This window comes from Mustela lutreola, chromosome 10, assembly GCF_030435805.1.
Source record: "Mustela lutreola isolate mMusLut2 chromosome 10, mMusLut2.pri, whole genome shotgun sequence".
Classification (NCBI taxonomy): Eukaryota; Metazoa; Chordata; class Mammalia; order Carnivora; family Mustelidae; genus Mustela; species Mustela lutreola.
In genome coordinates this window covers 100038296-100058365 of record NC_081299.1, presented here as the reverse complement: position 1 = coordinate 100058365, position 20070 = coordinate 100038296, and positions in this window count along the sequence as shown.

Sequence of the window (20070 nt, the reverse complement as noted above, 5' to 3'; positions counted from 1 at the left end):
CACCGCATTGTTCCATACATGGAACAAATTGCACCGAGTTCTCTAGACCCGCAACATTTCAAATAAAGGCAAATCATATCTCATCCTGTCAAAGCTTTTTCTTGATCCGTCCTGAAAAGCTATCTGGTCTACCTTCTTCTGTTACCACGTGCTCCAATTTCTCTCATCACCACAATCTTGATAGGTCTCTTTCCCTGGCGGCTGGTGTTGGAACCTCGTGAATCACCCAGTGGGCCAATAATCTGCTCTGCGTAGGAGAATGTCTGATAATATTGTGTGATACGCATTTAGCAGTGAGAATATGCACAGCTGTTGAATGTTAATTCTCTCGGCAGGCTTAAAACCATGAGTATCAGTCCACCAGAAGTCATGCTTTGGGTTGTCTATACCTCTTGTTTGTCTAAAACTCCTGTCCGGCAGTCAGTTGGAGAACACAGGCTTATACTTGCAAACGGGGCATGGAAAGACTGTCAGCTTATCCCCTTCCATTATTGTTACCTTTTAGTGGAAGTGAACTTTTTTTTTTTATAAACATGCCATGTTTAATTAGAGTCTGATGGGGAGGTAGGCTGCCGGAGGGTGGCAATGATCAAGTCAGAGCCTTGCTGTGATTTTAGAGCAGGGCCAGGACTAGGGTGAGGCCAGTGAGGTGCCTTTTAAGAAATGAGGAGATGGGGGGGCACCTAGGTCGTTCAGTTGGCTGGGTGTCCGACTCTTGATTTCGACTCAGGTCATGATCTCAGGGTCAGGAGATTGAGCCCCACATTGGGTTCTGTGCTCAATGGGGAGTCTGCTTGTGATTCTCTCCCTCTCTTTCTGTCCCTCCCTGCCCACCCTGTTCACATATACGTGCACTCACACTCACTCTCAAATAAATAAATCTTAAAAAAAAAAAAAAAGATATAGGAAAATGGATCATTTTTTTAACCAGGGTTTAAGCTGAATTCAATCTGGTCTAAACATACACTAGATCCTGAGAGGTTTTCCTATCAGTCCAGAGGAGTTGAGCCCAGATGGAGTTGGGAATGCAGTTGGTGGTGATTCATAATTTTAAAAGCCTCTACCTGAGGCTAGGAAAATGAAATAGCAGAGATCAGGGAGGTTAGAGGAGCAGAAATAATTCACATCTCCTGCATATTCACACACGGCATTGTGGCCCTTGGCAAGTGGACAGTGGCAGCTCTGCAGCTTGCAAAGAGCATTTGAATCATATGCCTGCATCCCGTTGGTTTAAGGAGCCCCGACCTTTTGAGCTCTGGCCAGTGTGCCATCTGTTACCAAGTTAAAAATGTCACTTCTGTGAGGCTGCGGCTCAGCCTGCTCTGCTGGTCTCTGCTATCCACAACCACTTCTGACACCTCGGTGGCAACATTCCATTACAGAATGAACGGCATTCTGGCCACTCTTCCGCATCTTCTGAATCCTTCCGTAAAGAAGAGCACCTGTGAAATCCTTCCAGCTCACAAACCTCTAACCTTCGAGTAAACCTTGGGTGCAGGCCTAAGGTTATCAGAATGGCTCCAACTGCACGCATTCCTCGCCTCTCCTCTGTCTCAACACAGCTGATGCAGTCAATAAAAGGGAAAAATGGGAGCCGAGATGGTTTGGTTTTGTCTTTTCCTTTTGAAATGGTGACATCCTGGAAACAATCTAAATGTCCGAACGAAGGGACTGGCTAAGTGAATTATTGTACATCATCCCGAAGGAATGCTGTGCAGCATTTAAAATCAGTAAGAAAATAACCTTATGAAAATATCCTTATAATGTCACCCGAAAAAGCCCACAGAATACAGAATTAGACGTTCACTCTGTGAAACCTATGAGTTCCTGGACTGTGGAAACAGGCATGTGTGGAATCAAAGGGGTAATTTTAGCAGCCACTGCTTTCCCCCGCCATTCGAGCATGTTCTTAATGATGTTATTTCTATAAAGGTATTGGGGTTGAAAAAATTCCTAAACACTCTGAAAAAAAAAAAATGAAGATAATCTGATGAAGACTGGCGGTTTGTGTCTCTCAGTGAAGGCTCAAGCCCCACTCTGAGAGGCTGGAGCGTGGCCTCCGGCTGGAGACACTTGGCCACTCTCTAGCTCTGCGACCTTGAGCATATTCTTATCTCACCTGTCAGACAGAGATAAGAATGATGTCTATTTCATAGGCAAACGTAAGCCTAAGTTAGTATATGTATAGTGCTTGGAAAAATTCTGCGCCCAGAACGCGCACTCAGTAAATATTAGTTCTCTTGATTATATCGTGGATAAGCCATAAGCCTGAAGTCACATCAGCCTGGGTGAAAAACTAAAAGCACAATTAAAAAAAAAATTATATATATATATATAACACAACCTAAAAGCACAGAAATTTCTTCTCTGGCTTGACCACAACCTGGTCTTGCAGATCTTTCCTGATTTTCTCCAGGAGGTTCAGGGTGGTGGGGTGCAGTTTACTGGCCATTCGGAAGGTCCTGGCTGCCTTAGTGAGCTGGCAAGAGGAAAGCCCTCCTGTGCTTGCTGCAGGCCAGCAGGGAGAGGCTGGTTATCTCCTCCAAGGACAGGGAGGTGCCTGCTGCTGATGCCGCGGGGCGGGCAGATAAGGCAGAGGTCACTGCGGATGCCCCAGCTGGTGCTGCGTCCTGCGGATGGCCAGTCTCCTGCCAGCTGCCTCACACCCATCTACCCTGGGTCCTGCCACCCTGTCCTTGTGAAAACATGGCTTTCGCTCTCCCCATGCCCACAGCCCCCACACATTCAGCCCATCGGGATGGAGACAAGTCTGGGTGACAAATCCTTTACTTCTCTTCACGTTGCCCCTCCTCTGTGTAGTGCAAGGGTGGAAGTGTGTGTCTGACTGACTCTCTTTCCCTGGAGGCACCACAGGCGGCCCCGCCTCCCAGCTTGACAAGCCCAGACTTGACCATATCCTCCCAGGAGGACAATTCTGCTCCTGCTAGGACCCCAGGAGGCTCAACGCCGACTGACATCCAACCTGGAGAAAACACTGGGAAGCAGAAAGGAGGCGCAGATGCCTAGACAGCAAGGTCAGCGATGGCCAGAGTGGAGGGAGAGGGGCGCCTGAGGCTGCTGACTGGACACTAAAGATGTGGGGGGGAGGGAGGGGGGAGGGAGGCAGCTGCTGTAAAGGAAGAAGGGAGGTCCCCAGCAGATGCTAAAAAACCAAATCAAACCAAACCAAACCAAACCAAACCAAAAACAAAACAAAACAAAAAAACCCTGAGGCTGGTTTGCACAAAGCTGCTTCAACCTCCCCAGAGTGTCAGGAAGACCCCAAACCACTCCACTCCCCCATTCTTTTCTGACTTCTAATCTATACAAAAAAGGGTTTTTTTGGGGGGGGGGGTTATTCATAAATGTGATGGTCTCACACACCTCATTCTAGACACAGACCTCTTCTCTCCAGTGATGCTTTCTTTCCCCCTCGTGTGAGTGGGATTGGAAATGGGGACAGTGTTCCTTAATAAAGGGGGAGGGGGTGTCTGAGGAAAATTGGATGTTGCGTAAAGGGAAGAAGATACACGTAAAAAAGCCCTGGTGGAAATAAAGTGTTCAACCAGTCCTGTATCCATTAAAGTAATAACATCGTAGCCTGGCAGGTTTATCACTCCCTTGCAGCCCCTCGGCATGGGAGCTGTGGCTCTTTTTAAACATGAGAACAGAGTTGTGTGTTGCTGCTCCGATGTGGAAGGGCAGGTCTCACTGTCCCTCTCCCCAGCCATCTTCCTCTAACCGCCCCCCCACCCCACCAACCTTGGACTTCTCCCAGTCTCCAGAACCATCCCTAAAATTCATTTCACTCTTTAATTAGATTTCATGGAGTAAGGGATTGGGAGGGGTTTTGGAAAAGGCGTTCATATGACCTCTTTCTGTAGAAAGGGGTAATGCTGTTGATAGGGGAGGTGGGACAATGGTTGCTATGGAAACATATTCCCAGACATACAGACACACACTCATTTTTATGCCTTTTTTTTTTTTTTCCAGCAGGGGAAGGATCCGGTGCCCTATTTTTAGTGTCAGATTTCAGCAAAACAATTCACTTTCATTTCATCACACACACACTGCTGGGTTTTAAAGTAGGTCACATTTTCTCACCATATCAGGAGCTCAGATCTGTCTTGCTTGAGTAGTGCAAGGTTCCACGGAAGATTTTACTGATTGAGACGAAGATCTCAGACTTGCCTTGGTACAGCTTTCTTTCATCTCTGTTTGACAGGCTTTAGAATAGGCAGAATGAATAGCTGCAGGTAAATTTACATTTTAAAGACGAATGCAAAATGTCTAGGCAGTAATAATAGTAAGGGGAGGTATAGAAATTAAAAATGACAAACTGATCTGTTATTCTATTATCAGATTCTCACTGATTATTATAAAAATAGTCCTTGGGTGCCAATTTCTACACAGTCCATTGGGGAAGAAATAAGTCCTGACTGGTAGCTGTCCAATTTAAATTTTTGATCTTTGTTTCAGTTTGCCTGGGTATGTCAGAATATGTAAATCCAGAGTTAGGGGTTTTCTTTCTGCCCTGTGCCAAGTTGCAATTTTTAAGTGTTTCTGTCTGCATTTCTTGCTTTGTGCTCTCTGCCAAATCTCACAACCCCTCTGAGACTAGAATACCCTATTGACTGGGATGAGTACTAGACGTTCCTCAGCAGAACTCGCCTGAGGCACTCACCCACGCCCCCCCCCCCCCCCCCCCCCCCGAGATCATCCCAGAGCCTCCTAATTTAGGAAAGGCTACTCTCTAGTCCCTTGCAACATAGTAGATATTAACAAAGCCTTTTTGTTTCTAATGGGGGAGTTACTTTCACACTCATAGACTTCTGGCTTCCCTTCCGTAACACAGAGTGGGGAACTGCCTGCGTGTAATAGAATCAAAGGGGACGGCGTGGTCCACAGTCTTAAAGATAATAGCCTGATAGAAAGAGGAAGACTATAATGAAGTCATCAAGATATAATACTGACAGTGTCATCTCCAGCAGTAGGAGTTCAGCTGAGTTTTATTCTCTCCTTCCTAACTATATCTTTTCCAAACTTGAATGAGCACCCATTGTCTTCTTAATAAAAAAATAAAAACAAAAGTGATAACCTCATCTTGACTGTTTCGTGCTAATTGCTGTGCTGTATGCTCCTTGTTCTTTTGCGTATAATCCTCATGACCACGCTCTGAGCTGGGCATTATGATCCCCATTTAATGGAAGAGGAGGCTGACAAGGAAAGTGTTGGCCCCCCGTGACACCAATTGCAAGGGGCAGTATGAGGATCCAAACACGAATTGTCCAAATTAAGACCCAAGTTCTAACATCGTAATCACCTGCTTCTAAATAAGTGTAGCTACTATTTATAGACACTTACTAAATCCCAAACACCATTTCATGTACATGTAAAAGTGTATATACGTACACACACATACATACATAAGTATACACATATACACACATAAAATTCTCTTCAAGTCTATGTCTAAATCTCTGCAAACAGGTAGTTTTGTTTTTCATCTCTATTCCACAGTTAAGAAAACTGAGATTCAGAAAGGTTAAGTAATTTGTCCAAGTCATAGAGGTAGTAAATAATGAAAGTAGGGACTATTTGAACCCAGTTTTGTGTAAAACTCATAGGAGTTCCCCGGGGCTGTGGGTTCAGATTGGGGAATCAGAGGAAGCCAATCTCTCAATTAGGGAATAAGATATTCTCTTATATGGATGCTCTATTGTCACTCACATGAAACTCTATCAGTTGAAAACTTTTGAGTTTTGCCTACAGAGCAGTCTAGGTTCCCTCAAGACCTTTTCTGGGGCCAGCGTCTAGGATAAGCGGCTCTTATTCATCCTCTTCACTAATACTAGTATAGCTGCTTTGTTTATGAAGATGGTCTCAGTGATGCGGAACCCTAAATCCCTGGAGCACCTATCCCCTACAGATATGTCAAAGGGAAATTCATTTCTCGTATCTTAGAGAGATTAAATTATTAGGTCTACTTTCAGTAGTCATTTTGCCTATCTTAGCTAAAACATGAATTGGTATCGGGATTTGGGGTTTGTGGAGTATTGTCATTATACACTCTTAAAATCTTTGAACAGCAGGAAGAGTAGAAAACTAAAGCTAAATCTATCCAATTTGTAAGATGTTAGGAATTGGGCCGCTGCCTTCCGCTCGGGTCGTGATCTCGGGGTCCTGGGATCGAGTCCCGCATCGGGCTCTCTGCTCAGTAGGGAGCCTGCTTCCCTCTCTCTCTCTCTCTCTCTGCCTGCCTCTCTATCTACTTGTGATTTCTCTCTGTCAAATAAATAAATAAAATCTTTAAAAAAAAAAAAAAAGAGATATGCTTCCTGCCTTTGACCTACCATCGAAATTGACTAGCAGTCCAGGTGTTTGGGAACTTAAAAGTGAAAAAGATAGATGTTCTGAATGCCCCCTCCCCCCAAAAAAACCTATGTTCACAAGCATGGCTGGCTCTAAATTTGTGTTAAGTTCCATTCTGGTAAGTACCATTAAAATCTCTGTGCTAGACAATGGGTGACAGCTTAGCGGTTAATATCCAATTAAACGTGTTGCTTTCCTTCCCAAATTTATGGTTTCGGATAGCCTCAACAAACTGCCCTTAAATTGGGGGGAGGGAGGGACAGAGGACAAACGTCTGTAAGTAAAAACCTGAGTCTTCACATTCAAACAGCATTTTTAGACAAGATCTTTGGCTGTTGTTCCTTGTGCACGGTACTGATGGAAGGCAAAGGCAAGAGATGCTTACCGAGTTTTTTTAAAGAACTGCATTCCCAAAGAAACCACAGACCTAACGCACAAAAGCCTATTCAGTGCCAAAATAACCCTCGTGCCTCCACATCGGCATCTGCAGGAAACAGTTGCGAAAGCTGTGCAGAGGGCGCAGCCACTGCTCCTTGCCTCCACTAGTACCATGGAGGGTAATGGATGCAAGGGAACCTCCCAGAGGACGGTTGGCTGGCCTCTTCTGTTTAAGAAGTTGGCCTCCTCTACTCTTGCTCGGCACGATTTGGTAATTGCTATGGACGGCGACTTCTTGGGCTTTCCCATTTTCTGAATGGTAGTTTTAATTGTGGCTTTCCTGTTCTTACTCTGTCACTGTGGACAGAGTATGGTAGGGGGCAGATAGCTAGTTTTTCATTGGTGGGTTGCAAGATCGTGGAAGATCACCTCTGGACTCATGCAAGGAGACTACATACCATTCACTGTTCTCAATTTTGAGCTGGAGGCAGTCCTTTCATAAAATTTTGGTGGTTCTCCTTTTTGGGGAGGTAATATGTCTTGCACATATATTCTGGGGACATCAAAGGGGTTGACTATGTCAGAGACTGCTTAATTATCTGAAAACATTTGTTTTCCTTGATTCTATAGGATTGAGCACTTCATATTTAGGCAGGCATATGCTGCTATAAAGACTCCACTTCCCAGTTTTCCTTACTGCCTTCAAGTTAGGTAAGTCCATGTGGTTAAGCTTTCGTCAACTGGGTATAAGTAGTAGTGTGAACAATTTCTAGCCAGTGTTATTTTTTTTTTTAAGATTTTATTTATATATTTGACAGAGTGAGCACAAGTAGGGAGAGCAGCAGGCAGACGGAGAGGGAGAAGCAGGCCTCCTGCTGATTGGGGAGCTGGATATTGGGCTTGATTCCAGGACTCTGGGACCATGACCTGAGCCAAAGGCAGCCACTCAACAATTGAGCCACCCAGGCTCTTCTCTAGCAAGTGTTCTTAAAGGAAGGGAGAGTTTCCTTCTCTTTATTTTTTCTTCTGTCTGCTGGCTGGAATGAGATGTAAGGGCTGGAGCTAAAGCAGCTGTTTTGGACCATGCAGTGATTTGGGAACTCAAGGTCATGCAAAATTAAGAAAAAGGAATCTGAATCCCTGATACTCTGAAACACTTTGCAATCAGTGATCTACTTACCTGGGTTCTTTGAAAGAGAAATAAACTTTCATGTTCTTTAAGCCACTGTGTTGTTTTTGTTTTTTGTAGGGGAGAAGGGTAAGAAAAGTTCAACTTCCTGCAGCCAAACCTAATCCTAACTAATACATGTGAAATTACTTCCTTGAGTTATCCCAACTTCCCTATAATGAACATATTTTGGAGGCTAAAGACCAAAAAATGGCTTACAGAGGCCACAGATTGAGGTAAACAAGATATCACCTTGTCCTATGACACATAAATTCAAGGAGAATCCCACACTCAGGGAATTCACGTTCTGATATACCATAATTTACATTATTGTCAATCTCTCTAGGAAACACAAATACCTATCCCTCTGTATTGAGAAACTGGGGCTTCAGAAACCCAAATTCATTTACTTCTCTGGGTTTTAGCCAGGAAGCTTGTCTGCAAAGCTCCCTTATTAGACAATTGTCTGCCAGGTTGGTTTAGGAAAAATTTCCCAACTGGCACAGAGTATCTGTGGCTCTGGAAAATGACTAAACTATTCCAAACTGTTTTAAAAGCAAATCCATTCTTAATATCCCAACAACTGCTTAAATTTTGTTCCATCTAGTTTGGTATAGATCTATTTTTATTCCTTAATTCCTCAGATCTCCATTGGCTTCAGGTTTTACATGGAAATTTTCATATTCCATTTCTTCCAAATTCTGTTTTATTAATTTGATGCAGTTGAAGCCTGCCTCTGATTCCACATCATTATTTAATCACCTCAGTATAACACTGATTCCATGATTTTGCTATTGGTTACCTCAATGTTACTAGCTCCCTTCCGTTTCCTCTCTCGTACAATGATAGTGCTTGTTTTTAAAACTGCTTTGAAATTACCAAGGGGAAAAGCTACATCAAGATGAAGTGCTGTGTTGTTCTTCCCTTGGAAATATGCCTTGGCTCAAATTGGAACATGGGGTATAAATCGTTAAAGATTCTGCCAAGAGCACTCCAGTTCTGATATGCAGTGTTGGATGAATTTCTGCTTCCAAGCCAGGTCATTGTGCAGCTTGAGGGAGATAGGAAAGGAGAGGCAGGCAGGAGAAGGATTTCATTCCACAGCTATCCATACAACCATCACACTCAGAAATGGGAGTAGAGCTCTGTTTTCCCCCTCTGCCCCCTTTATGCCTCCTCCCCCCCTCATTTCTTCCTTTCTAAAGTCTCCATTCTTCCTCCCCCACCCCCATACTTCTTGAATGCTGTGGTAGATGTCACTCCCAATGTACCGGGAGAGGTCACGTCACGTGTAGGCACTCGAGACCACAGCCCCAGCTGAACTCTTAGTCGGCAGCGAGCACCGGGTGTCAGACGTATCTTTCAGGTGACTCAAGCTAAGATACTGTTGACCCCAACCACGCAAAAGATTCCCAGTGAAGAACCACCCAGCCAAGCCCCGTCAACCCACAGGATTGTGAGATTAGAATGTACTGTTGTTTTCAGTCACCATATTTTAGGTTGTTTATGATGTAGCAATAATTGCAATGAGCCAGGCACCGTTCTAGAACTTGGAGAGTGAACAAAATAAATGAAAATCTCTTCTCTCGTGAACCCACAGGATAGCAGGAAAGAGAGTCAATTTAAAAAAAAAAAAAATCACAAATAGTAATAAAAGCCATGGGAAGAAAAATAAAGTAGAAAGGGGAGTCCGAAGCGTACAGGAGTGGGGGGTGGGGTTAGGCTTGGTGAAGGTAGTTGGGGAGGGATCACTGAGGAGATGACTTCTGAGTCAGAAACTCAGAGCAGTGGGAGGTAGCCATGCAGCTGTCTGGAGCGTGTCCTGGGGAGCCAACAGTTACTGCCAAGGCCCCGAAGTGGGGAGCGTATCTGGGAGAATTAAGAGCAGCAGAAGCAATTACAGCTGGGACAGAGAGAAGAAGGGCGAAGTAGCTGGTGTTTGAGGTTGAAGAGGGGGAGGGGGGCGCTGTTGCAGAGCAGCAGGGCCTTGTGGGTCTGAAGGACGTTTGTCTTCATTCTGGATGAGATGGAAACCACTGGGAGACTTCAAGCTGGTGGGTGATATCATTGAACCCATGACTGAATGAGATCACTCCAGTTGCTGTGTTGAAAACAGAGAAGGTAAAATGTAGAAACACAGTCCCCTTAGGAGATTTTACAACCATGCTATAGAAACATGATGATGGCTTGCGTGGGCAGTGGCAGTGGTAAACGGTGTGAGGAGAGGCTGAATTCCAGGTGTATTTTCAAAGTGTGGGGGATGATGGTTTGAACTTGGGTTGGGGGAGAAGAGAGGCATCAAGGATGATACCAAGATCTGACCCATCAGAAAATGAAAATGACATTAATCGAGATGGAGGATTCTGTGGAAGAAGTAGTCCGAGGAAGAGTATCTGCTGCTCTTCCCCTAATTTCCTAATTTCTGTCCTTTGTTCCTTCCTGTTGAAGTGGGCTGTCTCTCTACCCATTTGGAGATGCAAATAGTATGTCCAACGGGCTCCCAGAACATGTCATTTAGGACCCCATAAGCTGGTAACATACAGGAAGTCCAAAGGGAGGAGCCAAACCTTCCCCCTCCATATCTGTAACCACCATATTATGTCCAGGGATCCCAGAAGAAGGCACAAGAGCAGAAATTTGGGCTGGGGAGCCATGTGGCCACAAGGTAACTGAGAAACTTAGTAGAAGAAAAGTTGTATCAGAAACATCATAGTGGTCGAGTCTTCCTGGTAGACGGTAACAATTTCAGGAAGCTGAAGCAATTCCAGAATCTTTCAAGCCTGGAGAAAAGAGGTAGGACCTGAGCCCACTGTTCCACATCCTTCAGGGTCCTTCAGTTAGTGTGCTGGGTCAGGAGGACCCAAAGCCTAGCTGGTCTCATCCCGTAAAGGCTGAGAGAATGAGTAAGTCTCACGGGGTAGTCAGGGGTGTGCTGCTAAATGTCTGACAACTGGCTAGGGGGAAAGGAGGGAGTGCTAATTAACAGTTTGCCAATTCCCATGGTGTAAGTACCCCCCACCATGGCTGCTTTCAAGCTACCAGCATTAAAGGCAGAGTTGGGGGTGCATAGTAACCCACATTAGGTGTAAAATTTCCATCCACCATGCTGCAGCTATGATCAATATATATTATCTCAAGAGTGTAAGTAATAGTAACATGTGGTCAAATAATTAGTAGGTGATGACATTTGAGTATTTATTACCCTTGTTTTTAATATAATGATTTAGTTGAAAGTTTACATCATTTAATATTGAATAATGGCTATATTGAACAAGCGGCTGGCAAAACTCCTGACAAGTTAACAACGAGTTCTTGCAAGCCGGTTTCCAGAACACCATTGGTTTACATCTCTGACCAGTCAACTGTTTTGTTCGCGCACATACACAGTCACTTCCCTGATATCACGCTGGCTGAAAGCAGTGAATTCAGAACTGGAGCTGATGGAGGAAGGATGTTAGGTTTGAAGCCGATGGCCAAGAAAGAATTCTTGAGACATCTTTGGTGCAAAAAGGTGATTTTATGGAAGCCTGGGGGACAGTACCTATGGGCAGAAAGAGCCACACCAGGGTCAGGAGGAGTGGCCCATTATACACTTTCAAGCTGGGAAGTGGTTAGGCATAGTTTAAGTCTCTAAGGAATTTTGGAAGCAAGGTTTCCAGGACCTTGAGGGGGCCTAGCTTTTGTTGGGAAAAGGTCATTCATTACCGTCTAATAAAACCTTAGTCATGAGACCCTTCAGATGTGTATCAGTGGGCCATGTCCTTGGGGGATGATTGCCAGCACATAGCTTAGGGGGTTTAGAGATAAAGGAAGTTTCCAAAGGAGTTTTTATTTGTTCAAGTAGACACTTGGGGGAGGGAGTCAGGCTAGGATTGCCTTTTGCCTTTAGCAAAGTGTTAACATGGAGGCAGTGGAGCCCCTAGAGGAATGTCACTCTGCCAGTTTCAAGGACTTGTCAATGGGCTGTAGGCAGGAAGGAAATTTAGTAATTTTCTTCTGCCTTTGTTTCCCACATCAGTGCCAGCCTTTGCCCCTGATGGACTCATATGACTGGAGAGTCCCCACCCTCAGCGGAGGCTTGCTACCGAGGGCTAGTTAGCGGTGCCAGGTGCCCTGTAGCCTCAAGGGAGCTCTACTGCCTCGCCCCTGAGTCACCATGCTAGAGACTCTTGACTTTGAACCTCAGGGAGCAGGGTCTTGAATTTTAATCCTTTCCCTACCAGGAGGCACTGGGCTCTCAGGAAAACAGGTCCTCCAGTTCCAGAATATCTCCATCTACAGATGAAAGACTGGAGACTGGTTTCAGAGGTGGGGAGAGGGGAGGGAGGAAAAAAAGTCCTATTACAAATTGTCTCAGGACAAAGGGCCTACTTGTCCGACATTTCTAGAACTAAAAGAGATTGTGGTGACTTTCACTGAGCCAGGGATATCTGCCTTAGGATAATTTAGCCCTCTACAGGACAATGGTCCAACCCTTCCACATTTGTATAAACAACAGCAGGAAACCACTTAAGAGAGTTTCACAGAACAAGGAAGATACACTTCAATGTGATTTTCGATCCTTGACTATAGAAGGAGGCAACTTCTACCACAGACAGAAAAGAAAACCACAAGTGTCTCTGTGGTGTATCCCTCTGGGGAAACCTCTGGCCCCCCTCTCTTCTTCATTTTGTCTTCTCTCCTACCCTTCCTTCCTTCTCCAAACATTTATATAGTGCCTCTCTGAAAGCCTGCTACCGAGCGCTAGGAATGCCAAGATGAGTCAGCGGTGAATCTATTCTTGTTTACTTTCAAGTCTTTCTCCAAATCTTCCAAAGTGCTTTTTCAAAAATGCAAATTGAAAGATGACCCACCTCTCTTCTTTTTCATTCCCTTCCCTTCTCTTCCTTTTCCTTCCTGTCTTGGGGAAAAAAAAAAAAAAAAAGTATTGGCTTCTTCGCTTTCTTTTTTAACCCAAAAGCATGAACAAGGGAGCTGCAAGCTCAAAGAGGGATGCGGGGGGTCGGGGGGGGGGGCACGAGACAGTAGTGTTGGGACATGGGCCATGGAGAGGTAGGTTGAGCTAACACAGATAGGTGTTTTCTAGCTCTGTCCAGTGAAAGAACCTAGAAGGATTGACATCCCAAGCAACAATAAGAATTCTTCGTGCTCAGATGTTGGTTTCCAGCACTACTCTCCACCATAAGGGACATTGGCTTCCTTGAACAAATGGATGATTCCAGGGGGGAGGCAGGGAAAGAACAAGATGCTACAAGGACAACGTTTGTTGCACCAGAATAGAATGTAAGGAATTTCTCCTAAAATGATGAGGATGTGTCAAAAGGACACAGAAACTGTCTCGAAGGGGCTTTTGTTGACCAAATCTGGGACAATTGGATGATCAAAATAATGATACCCCATTAAACAAAATGGAAGCCTTGAAGTCCATGTAGAGAGAATTATATTAAAAAAGTGAAGAAAATCATTCCTTATAGTAGAAAGCCACTAATACATGCAGAAGAAATAATGGTATAAGGAAGTTACCATTTGACAATCATCAGCGTAATAATTTAGGCAGGAAACATCAATGGATGGTGGTGAATATGGGTAACAGGGGTGTGAGGAAAGAGCCCAGCCTCTCCACCCCCTATGTCCTGGCCATTCCTGGATCAGAGTGGGTGACAGTGCTCGGGCAAGGGTCGCTCCAACTTACACCTGCAGGGGCACCTGGGTGGCTCAGTTGCTAGTGCCCAACTCTTGGCTTCAACCCAGGCTGTGACCTCAGGGTCATAAGATCAAGCCTCCCATCGGATTCTCTCTCTCTCTCCCTCCCTCGGCCCCTCCCACAGGCATTCACACTCTTACTCGCTCTCTCTCTTTCTCTAAATAAATAAATAAATAAAATTATACCGGCAATGCTGACCAGGATGCATACCTCTGTCTGTCTGCGGGGTTCCTTCTCTTTCTTTATTGCCTGCAATCTAATTCACAAGCTTGAATTTTATGAAAGATTTTTAAAAATTGTTCCTTGGAATTAAGCACTGTCTATTTCATATGTTCTAATAGAATAACGACAAAGGTACAAAGAGGGAAGAAGAGCAAAATAGGGGAAGGAGAGTGGGAGACCCAGGTTTCCGGCCATGGAGTGAATAAGTCACGGGAATAAAAGGCACAGCATAGGGAATACAGTCCATGATAACAGTAATAGCATTGTATGGTAACAAACGGTAGCTACATTTGTAGTGCGCGCAGCTTAATGTATAGACTATGTTGCGCAGCTTAATGTATAGACTATGTTGGACACCTGAAACTAAAGTATCGTTATGTGTCTACTATACTTAAGTTCAAAGAACTCACACTGGGGCGCCCGGATGGCTCAGTGGATTAAGCCTCTGCCTTCAGCTCAGGTCCTGATCTCAGGGTCCTGGGATAGAGCCCACATCGCATCAGACTCTGCTCAGCAGAGAGCCTGCTTCCCCCTCTCTCTGCCTGCCTCTCTGCCTGCTTGTGATCTCTCTCTCTCTCTGTCAAATAAATAAATAAAATCTTAAAAATAAAAGACCTCACACGATTTAAAAAATAATAGCAACAAAGAGCTGACAATTTAACCATACAGTATGCCTCCCATTTAATTAGTTACCATTGTTTACAAATATAAAGTGAAATCTGTGCTTAAAAAAAAAATTAATAATAACAGCAAGTAACATTTTTTGAGTGCTTATGTATATTCTCCTGTTTAATCCTTACAATAATCCTTCCAGGAAGGACCGTTCTTTCGTTCGTTCTTTTTTTTTTTTTTTAATTAGGAAGGATGGTTCTCAGCCACACTCTACACGTGAGAATACTTGAGCCCAAAGACATGGAATAATAACTTAACAAGGAAAGAAGCTGGCTCATACGTGCCAGTAATGTGACTCTGGGAGTGAGGGTGAGGGAGTGCTTCAGGCCCCACACAGATCAAGTCCCATGCACTAACACTGGCATTAACCCGCCAGAGGAGCTCAAGCCCAGTCAGCTAGGGGTCCCTGTCTTCTGGTAACATTTATGTCTTCAGATGCAATTTTTTTTCCCCCTCCAGCACCTTCTCAGAGTGCTTGTGGTTGCAAGCAGAAGGCTATGGCGAAGGAGCCGGTGGGAGAAGTCAGCCCAGGTGCAGGCAATAAGGGGTGTATTAGTCTGTAGAGAGCTTAAAAATAATAAAACCGACTAAAAGCCATCTGGTTTGTATTATCACCATGTACCATGGCAATTCTAAACAATGTCAGTGACATAATGCTCCTCCCAGCCCAAGGCTGACTCCACCACCCTCCACCACCCTGGAATGCCCCTGGTGGGATGAGATCCATCTTCCTAGATCGCAGGTTTTATCTCGTTTTGAATTCCCGGAACTTGCAGAGCCCCAGTATAATAGATGCTCAATAAACATGAAACTGACTAACTGTAAACTTCAACTCAGATAGGCCGGTGGCCCTTTAAAAAGGGCTGGCCATCCCCAAAAGGCACTGCCTCGGGTGTCACCTATCACAAAGGAAACTTGCAGCAAAACAGGCCCACTCTGTTAAAGCACAGAGGAAAGTGGAGGCAAGCACCCAAGATATGTAGGCGAAGTTGGGGCTTTGCCGGGAAGATATAAACAGCTGCCTTCATTTCTCGCTCTGTGTTGGCAGTGGTTATCAGGCACGCCAGCGGGTGGCTTTATTTATATATTTTATTTCCTTTTTTTGAAAACCTGGTGAAAATCACCTCATAATTCAGAATATTAAAGGATCCATTAGTTCTAGCTGGGCTTGGGATCCTAGTGCTTAAGAGAACCCTCCTCCTACTGCACAGACACCCTCCACACTCTTAAATTACCCCAACCAGCTCCTAATTGGGACCAGCTGGCAGGAGGAGAAAAGGGGCCCCTGCCCCGAGCCAGGAATCATGTTACAAATTTCATCCCTAGAAAGAAACTTGACTTGCTCCTTTAAGGGTTAAGATGTGGGGAGGTCAAAGGCACAGTGCTGAGTGGCTGAAATTTAAATGGGCTACAGGAAGAACCTGCAAACAAAGGGTGTTGGCATTAGGAAGCGTGGCTCCTTGCTTTGTCTAGAAATGAAATAATAAGGCAGCGGTGTCAGGCTACAGCATCAGCCGAAGTTCCGCTCGCAGTCTGTCTTTCTAGAACGGGCATGACTGATTTGCCTACTGCCCCAGAGCTTTTCTTGTCCCAAAGTCCTCCCCACAAAGCAGAAGAGCAGACCTCCAGTCTGTGCACCAGAACGAGGGTGGGTTGGAAGCAAGTTGTGTCTGTGACACTGGGAGTTTCCGACCCGCTAGTGTTTCTGGAGATCTGCTTTCCCCAGCTTTCTCGTTCGAATTCTCAGCCCCCATTTCGTGTTGAGCCAGAACTACCGCTCTGCTTTTGGAGAGCAACACATGAGGCCTGGCCTTCTTCCCTGCCTTGGCATCGGGCTCTCTGGCCTGGACGGGGAGTCTGGAGGGTTTGGAGTGAGTGCACACTCATTCCTTACGGTCAAATGGCAGTGGTGGCCAGTGGCTGTTAGTGGCCAGGGGCTGTGGCTCCGGTGGCACTGTCCCAACTGAGTGGTTTTTAGTGGTGTGACCTTGGCTATCTTCTCTAGTGCCAGTCTCCTTTGGTTCTTGCCTCTTGGCCAAGCCAGATTCTGTGGGCTTCCTGTTGATTCTGTGAACTACTTGATCACTCTCCAAATTTTTTTTCTTTCTGCTTAACAGAGTCAATTTCGAGTGTCAGAAACCAAGACCCCTGACTGGTACAGCATCTGTCCCTGCAAGACTTAGGAAACCAACTCCGGTGCTTGAGACGGGGAAGGAGAGATGAAAGATGGGAGAAGCAGAATAAAGAAGAGGAATTAGCAGAACAGGGGGAGGCATTGTAGAAGTGCAAGGAGAAGGAAAGGGAGGCACAGTAAGGGGGAGGAATGGCGGGGGTGGGGGAGTTGGGGGTGGGGGGGATTTGGAATCCAGGGATTGGCAGGTGAAACAGAACAGCCTAGAGGGGGTCGCCCACCTTGTTAATGCTTGTAATAGGAGCCCTGAAGGAAATTGCCAAAGTGGCCTCCCTGAGGTATTTCTACATTTCTATTTTTGGCAGACAATGTGGTTTAAATGGTTTTATGTGACTGTTTCTGGAACAACAGCTCCTTGATTTGGATTTGCTTCTGGAGAGAAATGAAGGTGTGAGCTTTTAGTTCATACATTTATCAAATGTGCTGCATGCTTGGAAGCACACAGATATATGGGTATGCATATGCTTACTGTGATATGATAAATATATGCATGAGGAACACGGGTCTTGGGCTAGTTATATAGGTGGGGAAATTTTATGTAACAAGCCTATTTAATATCTCAAAGGAAAAACATTACTTACTATGCCATATTAGCATATCATTCATCTTACCAGGAAGACAGAATGAAGAATATTTAACAATTAAAAGAAATCATAGGAAGAATTATGATTAAGTGCCATCTGCTGGCTTCTGTGGGTTTTATTTTTATGCAGCTTCAAGCGTGTCCTCATAATTATTGAATGTTTCTCTTGTGCTGAGGGTGAACTTGGTCGGTCCATATTTGGCTTATTAATGGATGCCTCATTTTGTGGCATCATGTTTACGTGTGTGTGTGTGTGTGTGTGCGCGCGCGCGCATGCGTGCGCACGCCCTCACACGCACACACGGGTATGGATGTGTGTGTGTGTGAGAATGAAATTAATTTGGGAAAACAAATTCACCTTACAAAAACCCATCTTCTTCTAAATTCTGATTTGAGAGAGCAGACTTGGGTTTATTTTAAAATTCTGTTTTCGTAGCAGATTGCAAAAGCTCTGTGTGCTTAGCATGTGTATAGAGAGGGAAGGCAGGGGGATGGTTCTTTGAAAGTGACTTCTCTCTTCCGTTTCACTCCTCTCCTCTGAGAACGTATGTAGTTTGCATCTCAAAAGCTCTGTCTAGCTCATGGCAGGTGAAGCATTTCCATGTCTCATTTTGATGACATTGCAACAAGCAAGCGTCTAATCGCTTAGAAGTTAGTGGAAAGGGAAACAGGTTCCGTGTGAGCATATCTGACCTCTTCCCCTGTGAGTAGTTCTGGAGCTGGGGCGGGGAAGTGCTCAGCAGGAAATAGTTCTTGCTGTTAGTAAATTACTCTGGCTTGTGTTTACATGGTGAGTCAACAGGCATAGGTCAGCTCTCTTCTCCAACGAGACCCTTGAGCTGATTGTGTATCTGGGTAACTCATATTCCAGATCCATTGTCTGCCTGGGATTAATAAGACTGATGGTCACTAGTTCCCAAGTAATAGCAGCAGCCATTTAATGAGTGCTTGCTGTGTACTCTGAAATTGTGATGCACTATTTAGAAAGAAATATGAATACTTATATTCAAATACTTATATATTTGAAATTAGTCTTAGAATTTCAACAATACATAATGTCAAGTGAGTGTCTTTCTTATGTTCGCCTTATAGTGACACATAAAAACATGGGTATGTTGGAAAAGACAGTAATAAAACAACGTGACCCTATCACGTGACCCCAGATTAGAACCAGAAAGTCACCAGTACTGTTACAGTGTGGCAGATTCTTCATGTGCCTTAGTTTTGTTTTTCACGCTCAGATAACATAGGCCTTACTCGCCCCACTTTACGAATCAGTAAACTGAGGCTCAGAAAGATAAAGGGACTTCTCAATCCCTCCCAGCTGGTAGGGGAAAGGTGGTATGGTAGATGATATTAAGGCATAGCAATGTCCACTTCTCCTTCCCTCCCTGAGGTCCAGGCCGACTCCTCCCAGCCCCACACAAGTGGCCCAGGTGACTAGTTCTCTCACTTCCGGGCTGAGGCCGACTATCCCCTCCCTGGTGTGGCCGACCCTGTGAGTGCTCATGGTTACTGTTCCCACCAAAGGCTTCTTTCCACAATCACCCAAGCCTCTGCTCCGGTGGGCCTTGGAGGTTGGAACGGCCATGGAAGGGTGACCTCCGGGAGTGGCCAGGAGTCAGGATGCCAAGGATTTGGTGATTAAATACCGCCCCTCCTTCAGCACCGGAGTGGGGCAACTGCAGGCCTGTTTTATTGGGTCTCGTAGACTCACCAGCAGTGCCCTGATCGTGAAGGCCCTCCATATTGATTTCCGTTCCTTCCCCAGCTCACTCCCATGTTCCTAAGTAAGCTACACACACTTCCATCCCAGGCTGGGGCGTGGCAGAGGGGGAGAGGCCTCAGGAGAAAACCCAAGCCCAGATGGCCTGGTGTGGGTTCCAGACGTGCACCAGCTACTAGATGACATGGACCGTCTGTGGGCTCGGTCCTTCCTGGTTTGCAGCCCCTTCCGTGGAAGACATGTGGCTCCCTTGGGGCTGAGAGTGCTGTCTGTCCCTGCGGGGATCACCTCAGCTGCCCAGAGCCACCTCACCTGTGGTCCACCCCTGCCTGATATGGAAGTATAAGGACCTAGCTCTCCACTTTTTTGTGTCTCCAGCTCCGGACAGCTCTGGGGGTGCTCTTCAAGCTGCAGACATCCCCGGGATTAGGCCAAGATTGCAGCAGGCCTGCACTGCTACTCATCTCCTCTGGCGCAATCCAGGCTCTCTCTGCTCTTTTTCACAGGTGTTGATCCCAAGGGTCCTTCCCAACACCCCGCCCCCCCCATGTTCGTTTCCTTTCAGTGTCCGCTTCGCCCTGGGACTTCCCCACTCCGTCAGCCAGCATGGGTCCCCTTCACGGACGCTTACTGGGAGTGAAACTAGCCTGTGCTGTGCTAAGTCGGCGATATTTGGGAATTAATTTGTTAGTACAGGATAACACTGTGATTTTGCCTTTTGGGACTCCCAACACCTGGGTTCTGTCCAGGCAACCTTTTGCCTCCTAAAAATGATCATTCTTCTCCTGACTTTCGCTAGCAAATCTAACGTCTACTTACATCTGGGCTGTATTTCAGCTTCTCACACATTACGTCCTTTGACCTCAGTAGTCTGGGAGACTGCTGAGGCCAACATCTGGGTCTAAATGCAAGGTTTCCAAGGCCTGGGGTGACTCAGCCAGCGTCATGCCTTGGGGCAGGGACCTGGAATCTGGACCTGGGCCTCTAGCCTGCAATGAGTTTTCATGACACTTCCTGACCTTTATTGGATTTCTCCAGAGCTCTAGAAGAAGGC